The 9,106-nt window shown below is 38.9% G+C and overlaps 2 long non-coding RNA genes across 2 annotated transcripts; one reads left to right on the top strand and one right to left on the bottom strand.

The window, feature by feature from the left end:
* Positions 1–3,090: 3,090 nt before the first annotated feature.
* LOC138468498 (uncharacterized) lies at positions 3,091–4,436 on the bottom strand. Its single transcript, XR_011268284.1, has 2 exons — positions 3,842–4,436; positions 3,091–3,732 (listed from the first exon to the last, which is right to left on the bottom strand). It is a non-coding gene; the product is annotated as an uncharacterized lncRNA (long non-coding RNA).
* Positions 4,437–7,546: 3,110 nt separating this feature from the next.
* On the top strand, positions 7,547–8,892 carry LOC138468497 (uncharacterized). The gene is made up of 2 exons (XR_011268283.1): positions 7,547–8,141; positions 8,251–8,892. It is a non-coding gene; the product is annotated as an uncharacterized lncRNA (long non-coding RNA).
* Positions 8,893–9,106: the final 214 nt, after the last annotated feature.

Below are 9,106 nucleotides of genomic sequence, written 5' to 3'. Positions count from 1 at the left end.
GTGCTTTTTCAATTATCGATTTGGTGAGATGATTATTGTATTGGTTTGGAATTGGAACTATTATTATTTACTGCTCCCCTTTGGTTTTAGATGAAAAAACTAGACGTTCTTTCAGTAAATTGGTTGAGCCGATCTGGGACTTTCTGTTTGTGTGTGATAATATGTTAATTCTTAGATTTTTTTTTAATCATTAAATATACGTTTTTATCAGCAGTCTTATTAAGTATTCCCCTAAATAAAATTCACAGTACACAGCCTCCTAAGAATGTTTTTCAGATTTAGTGTCAAAGGATGAGTAAAAGTACCACAGGTTGTCTTTATTATGTGCGTTATGATGCCCACCAGTGCGATTGGTTTGTCCTGATGAAGACAAGCCATAAAGGTGTTTCGTATGTCGTAGAAACTGTGTAAGTTCTGAGGGAGACAAGCCAAAACAATTGCTGTGTCGTCTCAGCTAGATATTTAGATTTGATAATATATTAAATGTTGCTATTTGGATGATTATTTCATCCATTTCATGTATGTTTTATTTTATTTTCATGTTTTGTGATTGACTTTCCATCGACCTTATGCATAATGTATTGTTTACCCTCGTTTTATTCATGACTACGTTATATTGTTTTCTGTGATTGAACTGTTTGTGGTATTTTTTGTATTCTTATGTTTCTTCATTTTGTAATTTTTTTGAAATCTTTGTATTAAATTAAGAGATTTGTATGTTTTGTCTGTATTTATTATGCTCCAGTAAACGCCTTTATTTGTACAGACATTGGTCCTTGAAGAATTCGGATTTGAGATTGATTTATTTTGTATAACATTTTATTTATTTCTATATGATTATGCCCCTGTATTATATGAGTAAAGGGCCACCCTACCTTTGTTAGATGTCCTGTATGTTAGTCTGCATCATCGCCTCTAAGCATTCCTTGCGTAACATTGAACCCTCTTGCTCTCCAGGTTAACTGCATGGTCCCCTGCACCTACAAGCGTCTATGCCATAACTCTCCCACCAAGTTTGCCTCCCCCTCTAAGCATGAGCCATCACATGTCCCCTGAAACCTGCTAAAACCTCACAATCCCAAGGTGCTATCAAAGAATGTTAACCACATGTGTGTTTACTATTCCCGTTTCGGATATCAAAAAGCTCAAGTAAGCAAATCTTCAAAATCATTAGGGTTCCTGGACCCTCAGAACCTCTTTTCCCTAAACCAAGTATGGTTGTATACTCCAGAGCCCTGATTGGGACGGACTGCACACCCCAAAAAGAATTACTCCCCTCATACCCTTGATTACCTTTTTAATAATCCAACTATTGTTAAGTGCCTCCTGATCCCCCCATTCACTAGGAATACCCCTCCTCCTGACTAACCACCTCACACATTTTCTGGGCTACCTTACATGGTTCATCCCAATGTGTTCTGTGTGTGGTCTTTCTTATGCTCTGTGAAATCATTATTGCTGTTCATTGGCCCCAATGTATTCTCTGCACGCAGTCTTTTATAGGTTATCAAGGTACACAGGGATGCTGTAGATACCATAGCATCATTACAGCGCGTTTCGCGCTCTGAAACACCTGTGTACGAGCGCAATATAAATAAAATATCATATCATAGCATATCACAGTCTTAAGACTTGTTTGCCTTTCATCCCTGTATTATCCCGATTGTCCTCCCAATATTGCAATGGAAGCCACCCAGTGACTTAGGTTTTTCAGTGAGAATTGAACATTGTACCTTTGAACCTGTGCAACTGTTTACCTTTAAGCCCCTTATAATTTGGTGTATTATTTTCTGCAATGCAACATAATTGAATATGCATTTATACTGTTCCAGTTACAACTGTGGTGGTCTCGCGATGCTGAGAGTTTTCCTGTGTATCGTATTGTACCCACGCCTTGGTTTTCCAGACCTGAGTCTTCAGAGGGAGACCATTGTGAGAAGAGTTGCAGAGGCTTTGGTACAGAGGGAAAAAGACTGTCTAAGCGGGGTTTTAGATGTTCCCTGCACTTCTTTCGTGGTTGGTCTGGGTCTCTTCCTCTGTAGTCACTGCAGTCCCCTTTCTGCCACTACTGCTGTAGTCAAGATGCTGAGCTTTCTTTAGGTGGTCCACCCCATCTGTCAGATACACGTGGTCCCAGTTTGTTTCAGGTCTTTTTGTGCTTGGACAACGTTTCACTCAGACCAAAGAGCATTAGGGTTCTGCCTGCCTCAGTCATAGTTAGCAAGGGCTGAACGTGTGTCCCATTTTTAGGACCTTTGCATCTGCCTTTTTAACTTTGTGCAGTGCTTTGCCTCTATATTTTGTCTCTTCTTCCTCCTCCTCCTCCTCCTCCTCCTCCTCCTCCTCGATGCCCCGCAAGAATGTGGTCTGCTTTAAACCCCCTTCCAACATCGCTTCTTCTCTGGCTGATCCGGGTTCCTCACCGTTTGGAGCATCTCTTCGTCTGTGTTCAGGCTTTTCTAACACTCTTTCTCAGTGTTGGTCTTTTCCTAAACCCCTTTTATCCACTCTTTGCCACCTCCTTCATATTCCATTTATCTCTCTCCAAGTGTTTTGCCTGCTCTTCCAAGTCTTCTCAGCCACTTTCCTTACCTCCATTGTCCTCTTTTGCTCATTGTCCCTGCTTCCTCCATTCGCTCCTGCTCTCTTTCTCTCCCCACCTCCTTAGTGCTCTCCTGTCAACTCTGCACCCTTAATCTTCCTGCCTCTGCTCTTCTTCCGTGTTCACTGTCTCACTTGCCCGTCTCTGCTGTTCTCTCATATTTGTTTTCCTTGCCTTGGTCTGCCACCGCAACACTCATCGCCACCACCCCGCACACTGTGCTTCGGGCACTTTTTATTGGCCCACAGACTAATCACCCTTGGCCCGTGAACAGTAAACTCCTGTCAGCTGTGGTGCATGGTCCACGCCGCGACAGGAGTGACTGGTGCGTGTTCATCCACCAGTGCTAATACGGCTCTTTGGGGCGAACCATTAGGAAGGGCATCAAATTATTGTGAATTACTATCTACACAGGCTGCGCTTGGTAACCAACGTAAAGCCACTGATGTGCAAAATTTAAACAAGAATGATGGGGAATTAATCACAGAGATATTCTACTGGTTTATTAGTAACAAAGAGCAAAGTTGTTCATTCACAGGTAAAGTGTAACACATCAATTGTGTTGAATGAGTCTGAACTTGGATGAATTACACAGAGCAATTTATATGCAATCAATAAAACACCCACAATTTATATGCAATTGCGCAGCATATTTGTTGAGTACTTCAAAAACCAAAACTTGAATGAATCACATTGTTTGAGATAGGCTTATTCGCCAAAACACACACAATTTATATGCAATTGCGCAGCGTATTTCACATTAAAGAAAAGCCAAGAATTTGCCAAAACATGCCAACACGTGTTTCAACCAAAGAGGTCGTCCTCAGGGCATACAAATGTAGTTTACCATTTGCATTAATCTATAATTATTGAACCTTGGCTTGAAATCGAAACAACCAACGTCAGAGGTAGTGGGTCAAAAAACAAGAAAAAACAGGAGAGAAAGGAGAAATAGAAAGAAATAAAAACATACCGTTAGAGATAATATATGCAATTGATTGTTCTATTTCCTAAAATAGGGATAAATGAATCTATCCATACCTTAAATATGATTGAGGTTTCCTAATACTTGATTCAACTTTCAGTAGTTGAGAGATTTAGTGATTTCTACATGCTTGACTGGACAGGGTCTGTAAGTTATAAAGACTTGGTATAATATGACACATATTTTAGTTCAAAAGTCTGCATTGCTAGTAAGTTTAACATCTAATTTGTGAAAAGTATGGAAACTATAATTACCAGTCTTGCAATCAAGAGGTAGTTGTCGTTCGACTGATATGCCGCTGTTGCAGTATAATTGAAATGTAACGCACGTTTTTAGCGTGCCTTGCCTTTAAATTCGGCCGTAATCTGTAACATGGATATGACAACGTATTTAAACACTTGTTATAAGGAACGTGCTGCATAAGCTTTTCGTTTGGTATCGTTAGGGCGTAGAACTGGCTTACCGGCATACGCTCCAAAAGTTGATGTGCTCAATGGCCGGTTGTTTCTCAATACTGAAGGCATCGGCACAATCCGGGGGTTACTATAGTAACCTTCCCGGGTTAGGTCAGGTGATGTAGTCATCTGACCCTGTTGCTTGGATACTCCTTACAAGCCGGAAATGCATAAAACAGACATTTGAGGAAAGCTTCCTATGCGGAAGCTCATTCATTTACGGCAATATTTTTGCAGCGACTTAATTACATATAGATATTTTGATGTTAATACTGTGTACAGCTTTGACATCAACAAAAAGAAAACTGAAATAATCCGTACTAATTCTAATCCTATGTTAGGTGCGGATATTGGATAGTTGGTGCTAAATATCAACCTCAATTAAGAAATCAAAATAAATGTGGTGCGCTCGAATCAGCGTACAGACATGCAAATAACTGCCGGTTGGGCTGTTGGGACAAATATAAACAGTGACTTCTCACAGAGTGGGGTCACTAGGCTGAATATAAATGCCTCGGGCATAGTCGGTAAGCTGTATCGGTTTGCATGGGTTTGATTGTCTGTTTTTTAGCATTAAATTCGTACAAATTATAGAAACACATTCAATTCATGGTCTTGGTTCAAACCAAGTGACAGGCAACGTAATTTACAAATCATTCTTGCTTCCTGTTGTCGTAGGGTCAATTCTCTGTTACCACCTCTCGGATGTTGTTGGATGTGTTTGAGTCCAATGAATTTGATGTCTTTAATATTATCCAGTTGATGATGCTTCTGCCAATGGGAAGCTAAAGGAAGTCTAATATCCTGGCTACTAAGATTGTTGAGGTGTTCTCGAATCCTGAAACGGACTTCTCTGATCGTGCTGCCAATATACATTTTCTGACATACACATAAGATACCATAGATAACAAATTTTGTACGACAATTAATAAAGTCAAATATTTTGGTTTGAAGTCCATTATGGCAGCTAAAGATTTTTGTGGGTGCTAAAGCATGATGGCAAAAATTGCATGTCCCGCACTTGTAAAAGCCTGCTGGCTTTGTGCTTGTAGTAAGCCAATTTGCCTGTCCAATTGGGTCAGGTTTAAGGAAAGAGGGACTGAGGATCTTCCTCAAAGTCTTTGCCTTGGTAAAGATAATACTGGGTCGATCAGTAATATACGATATCAAATCAGAATCTAGGTGTAAAATATGCCAATGTTTTTTCAGTATATACTGTATGAATTTGTGGTCACTTGAATATTTTGTGATGAAGTTGACATGCTTAGGATATTGTTCGCTGGACACTTTTGTCTTATTTATCAGCAATTGTGGTCTCGGTATTTTCTTGACCGCATCAGTAGTTTTCCTGATTAGTTGAATTGGATACCCTCTTTCCCGAAATCTGTGTCCAATTGACTTACATTCTATTTGAAACATTTCATCCTGGCTGCAATTTCTTTTCGCTCTTAACATTTCACCTCTGGGAATATTTTGGATAACACTTTGTCTATGGCTACTAGTTGCATGCAGTATAGAGTTTACTGCAGTTTCTTTCCTAAAGGTGCAGGTTTCGATGTTGTTTGACACAATGTTAATCTTAAGATCTAAAAAAGTAATTTCTGCTGCATCCATATGTCCTGTAAACTTAATATCAAAGGTGTTATCATTAAGGTAAAGCATAAATGCTACAAAATCTTCTTTACTGCCTTCCCAAATCGCCAGGACATCATCAATATACCTTTTCCACCTGATAATGTTGTGCTTGAACGGATTGTTCTGAAAAATATATTTTTCCTCAAAGTAGGCCATGAATAGGTTGGCCAAAGAGGGCGCATATTTCGCCCCCATCGCAATCCCTTTAATTTGCGAGTAATAGTCACCATTGAAAAGGAACTGATTGTGTGTAAGTGTAAATTCCAAAAAACTTTTAATCATCTGTACATGTGTATAGTGTGAAGCAGAGTAGGTTCTGAAGCTAAAATCAATCGTATCCAGGGCCAGTTGGTGTTGAATTGAAGTATAGAGGGCTTCCACATCTAGAGTCACTAAATAGTATGTGGGTTTCCAGATAGTCCCTTGTAATATTTGCAACGTATGTGTTGTGTCTTTAATATATGCTGGGATTTCCGGTACCAAATGTTTAATACTACTGTCTATATAGTCAGCGAGTGCTTCGGTAGCTCCTCCCTGGCCACTCATGATTGGTCGAACTGTTGGGAGAGTGAGAAACGGCTTGTGGACCTTGGGTAAAAAATAAATTGTTGGCATAAGTGGTTTGGAAATCGATAAAAACGCTTTTTCATCATCTGAAAGTAGTCCTTGGTGATACCAAAACTGAAGTAAAGTTTGTAATTCTTGTGAAGTTAGTAATGTGGGGTTAGTAATAAGTTTCTCATAACATCCAGGCGTGGTTAAATGTTCCATTGACATTTTAATGTAATCTGATTTATTCAGAATGACAATGTTGCCTCCTTTGTCAGCCTCTTTAATAATGATTGAGCTGTCTTCACATAAATCTTGTAGTGCCTGTCTTTCCAACTTGGTAAGATTCTGTTTCCTGCTGCAACAATTTTGTTGAAATCCATCTAGGTGTTTATGAATTTCCTTGGTGATTGCCTTGTAAAAGATATCAATGACATTGTCTCCAGCAATAGGTGGCATGAATTTCGATCTATTCTTATGTTCCTTAATATCCATATTTCGTTGATGAATGCCGAGTTCTACTTGAATATCACTGACAGTTTTAGATCCCTCTTCCATGAGGTTGGAAAGTAAGTGTATATTTTCTATTTCTTGAATACTTTTAGAACTGGTGGCTGGGAGTTGCTCTAAAGGTCTATACATTTCGACTTTATTATGGCTTACTACAAGCACAAAGCCAGCAGGCTTTTACAAGTGCGGGACATGCAATTTTTGCCATCATGCTTTAGCACCCACAAAAATCTTTAGCTGCCATAATGGACTTCAAACCAAAATATTTGACTTTATTAATTGTCGTACAAAATTTGTTATCTATGGTATCTTATGTGTATGTCAGAAAATGTATATTGGCAGCACGATCAGAGAAGTCCGTTTCAGGATTCGAGAACACCTCAACAATCTTAGTAGCCAGGATATTAGACTTCCTTTAGCTTCCCATTGGCAGAAGCATCATCAACTGGATAATATTAAAGACATCAAATTCATTGGACTCAAACACATCCAACAACATCCGAGAGGTGGTAACAGAGAATTGACCCTACGACAACAGGAAGCAAGAATGATTTGTAAATTACGTTGCCTGTCACTTGGTTTGAACCAAGACCATGAATTGAATGTGTTTCTATAATTTGTACGAATTTAATGCTAAAAAACAGACAATCAAACCCATGCAAACCGATACAGCTTACCGACTATGCCCGAGGCATTTATATTCAGCCTAGTGACCCCACTCTGTGAGAAGTCACTGTTTATATTTGTCCCAACAGCCCAACCGGCAGTTATTTGCATGTCTGTACGCTGATTCGAGCGCACCACATTTATTTTGATTTCTTAATTGAGGTTGATATTTAGCACCAACTATCCAATATCCGCACCTAACATAGGATTAGAATTAGTACGGATTATTTCAGTTTTCTTTTTGTTGATGTCAAAGCTGTACACAGTATTAACATCAAAATATCTATATGTAATTAAGTCGCTGCAAAAATATTGCCGTAAATGAATGAGCTTCCGCATAGGAAGCTTTCCTCAAATGTCTGTTTTATGCATTTCCGGCTTGTAAGGAGTATCCAAGCAACAGGGTCAGATGACTACATCACCTGACCTAACCCGGGAAGGTTACTATAGTAACCCCCGGATTGTGCCGATGCCTTCAGTATTGAGAAACAACCGGCCATTGAGCACATCAACTTTTGGAGCGTATGCCGGTAAGCCAGTTCTACGCCCTAACGATACCAAACGAAAAGCTTATGCAGCACGTTCCTTATAACAAGTGTTTAAATACGTTGTCATATCCATGTTACAGATTACGGCCGAATTTAAAGGCAAGGCACGCTAAAAACGTGCGTTACATTTCAATTATACTGCAACAGCGGCATATCAGTCGAACGACAACTACCTCTTGATTGCAAGACTGGTAATTATAGTTTCCATACTTTTCACAAATTAGATGTTAAACTTACTAGCAATGCAGACTTTTGAACTAAAATATGTGTCATATTATACCAAGTCTTTATAACTTACAGACCCTGTCCAGTCAAGCATGTAGAAATCACTAAATCTCTCAACTACTGAAAGTTGAATCAAGTATTAGGAAACCTCAATCATATTTAAGGTATGGATAGATTCATTTATCCCTATTTTAGGAAATAGAACAATCAATTGCATATATTATCTCTAACGGTATGTTTTTATTTCTTTCTATTTCTCCTTTCTCTCCTGTTTTTTCTTGTTTTTTGACCCACTACCTCTGACGTTGGTTGTTTCGATTTCAAGCCAAGGTTCAATAATTATAGATTAATGCAAATGGTAAACTACATTTGTATGCCCTGAGGACGACCTCTTTGGTTGAAACACGTGTTGGCATGTTTTGGCAAATTCTTGGCTTTTCTTTAATGTGAAATACGCTGCGCAATTGCATATAAATTGTGTGTGTTTTGGCGAATAAGCCTATCTCAAACAATGTGATTCATTCAAGTTTTGGTTTTTGAAGTACTCAACAAATATGCTGCGCAATTGCATATAAATTGTGGGTGTTTTATTGATTGCATATAAATTGCTCTGTGTAATTCATCCAAGTTCAGACTCATTCAACACAATTGATGTGTTACACTTTACCTGTGAATGAACAACTTTGCTCTTTGTTACTAATAAACCAGTAGAATATCTCTGTGATTAATTCCCCATCATTCTTGTTTAAATTTTGCACATCAGTGGCTTTACGTTGGTTACCAAGCGCAGCCTGTGTAGATAGTAATTCACAATAATTTGATATACTTCAAGGTGATAGTGGCAGATCATCTCACTACCTACACGACAGCAGCTCAACCACAATTTTACTTTACTTCCTTTCATGAAAATCCAGTTGTGCGCATTCCTGAC

Source organism: Ambystoma mexicanum, chromosome 4q, assembly GCF_040938575.1.
Source record: "Ambystoma mexicanum isolate Mex_15411 chromosome 4q, UKY_AmexF1_1, whole genome shotgun sequence".
In the NCBI taxonomy this organism is placed as follows: Eukaryota; Metazoa; Chordata; class Amphibia; order Caudata; family Ambystomatidae; genus Ambystoma; species Ambystoma mexicanum.
Note: the sequence above shows the minus strand (reverse complement) of the source record. Positions and strands in the feature narration are given on the sequence as shown.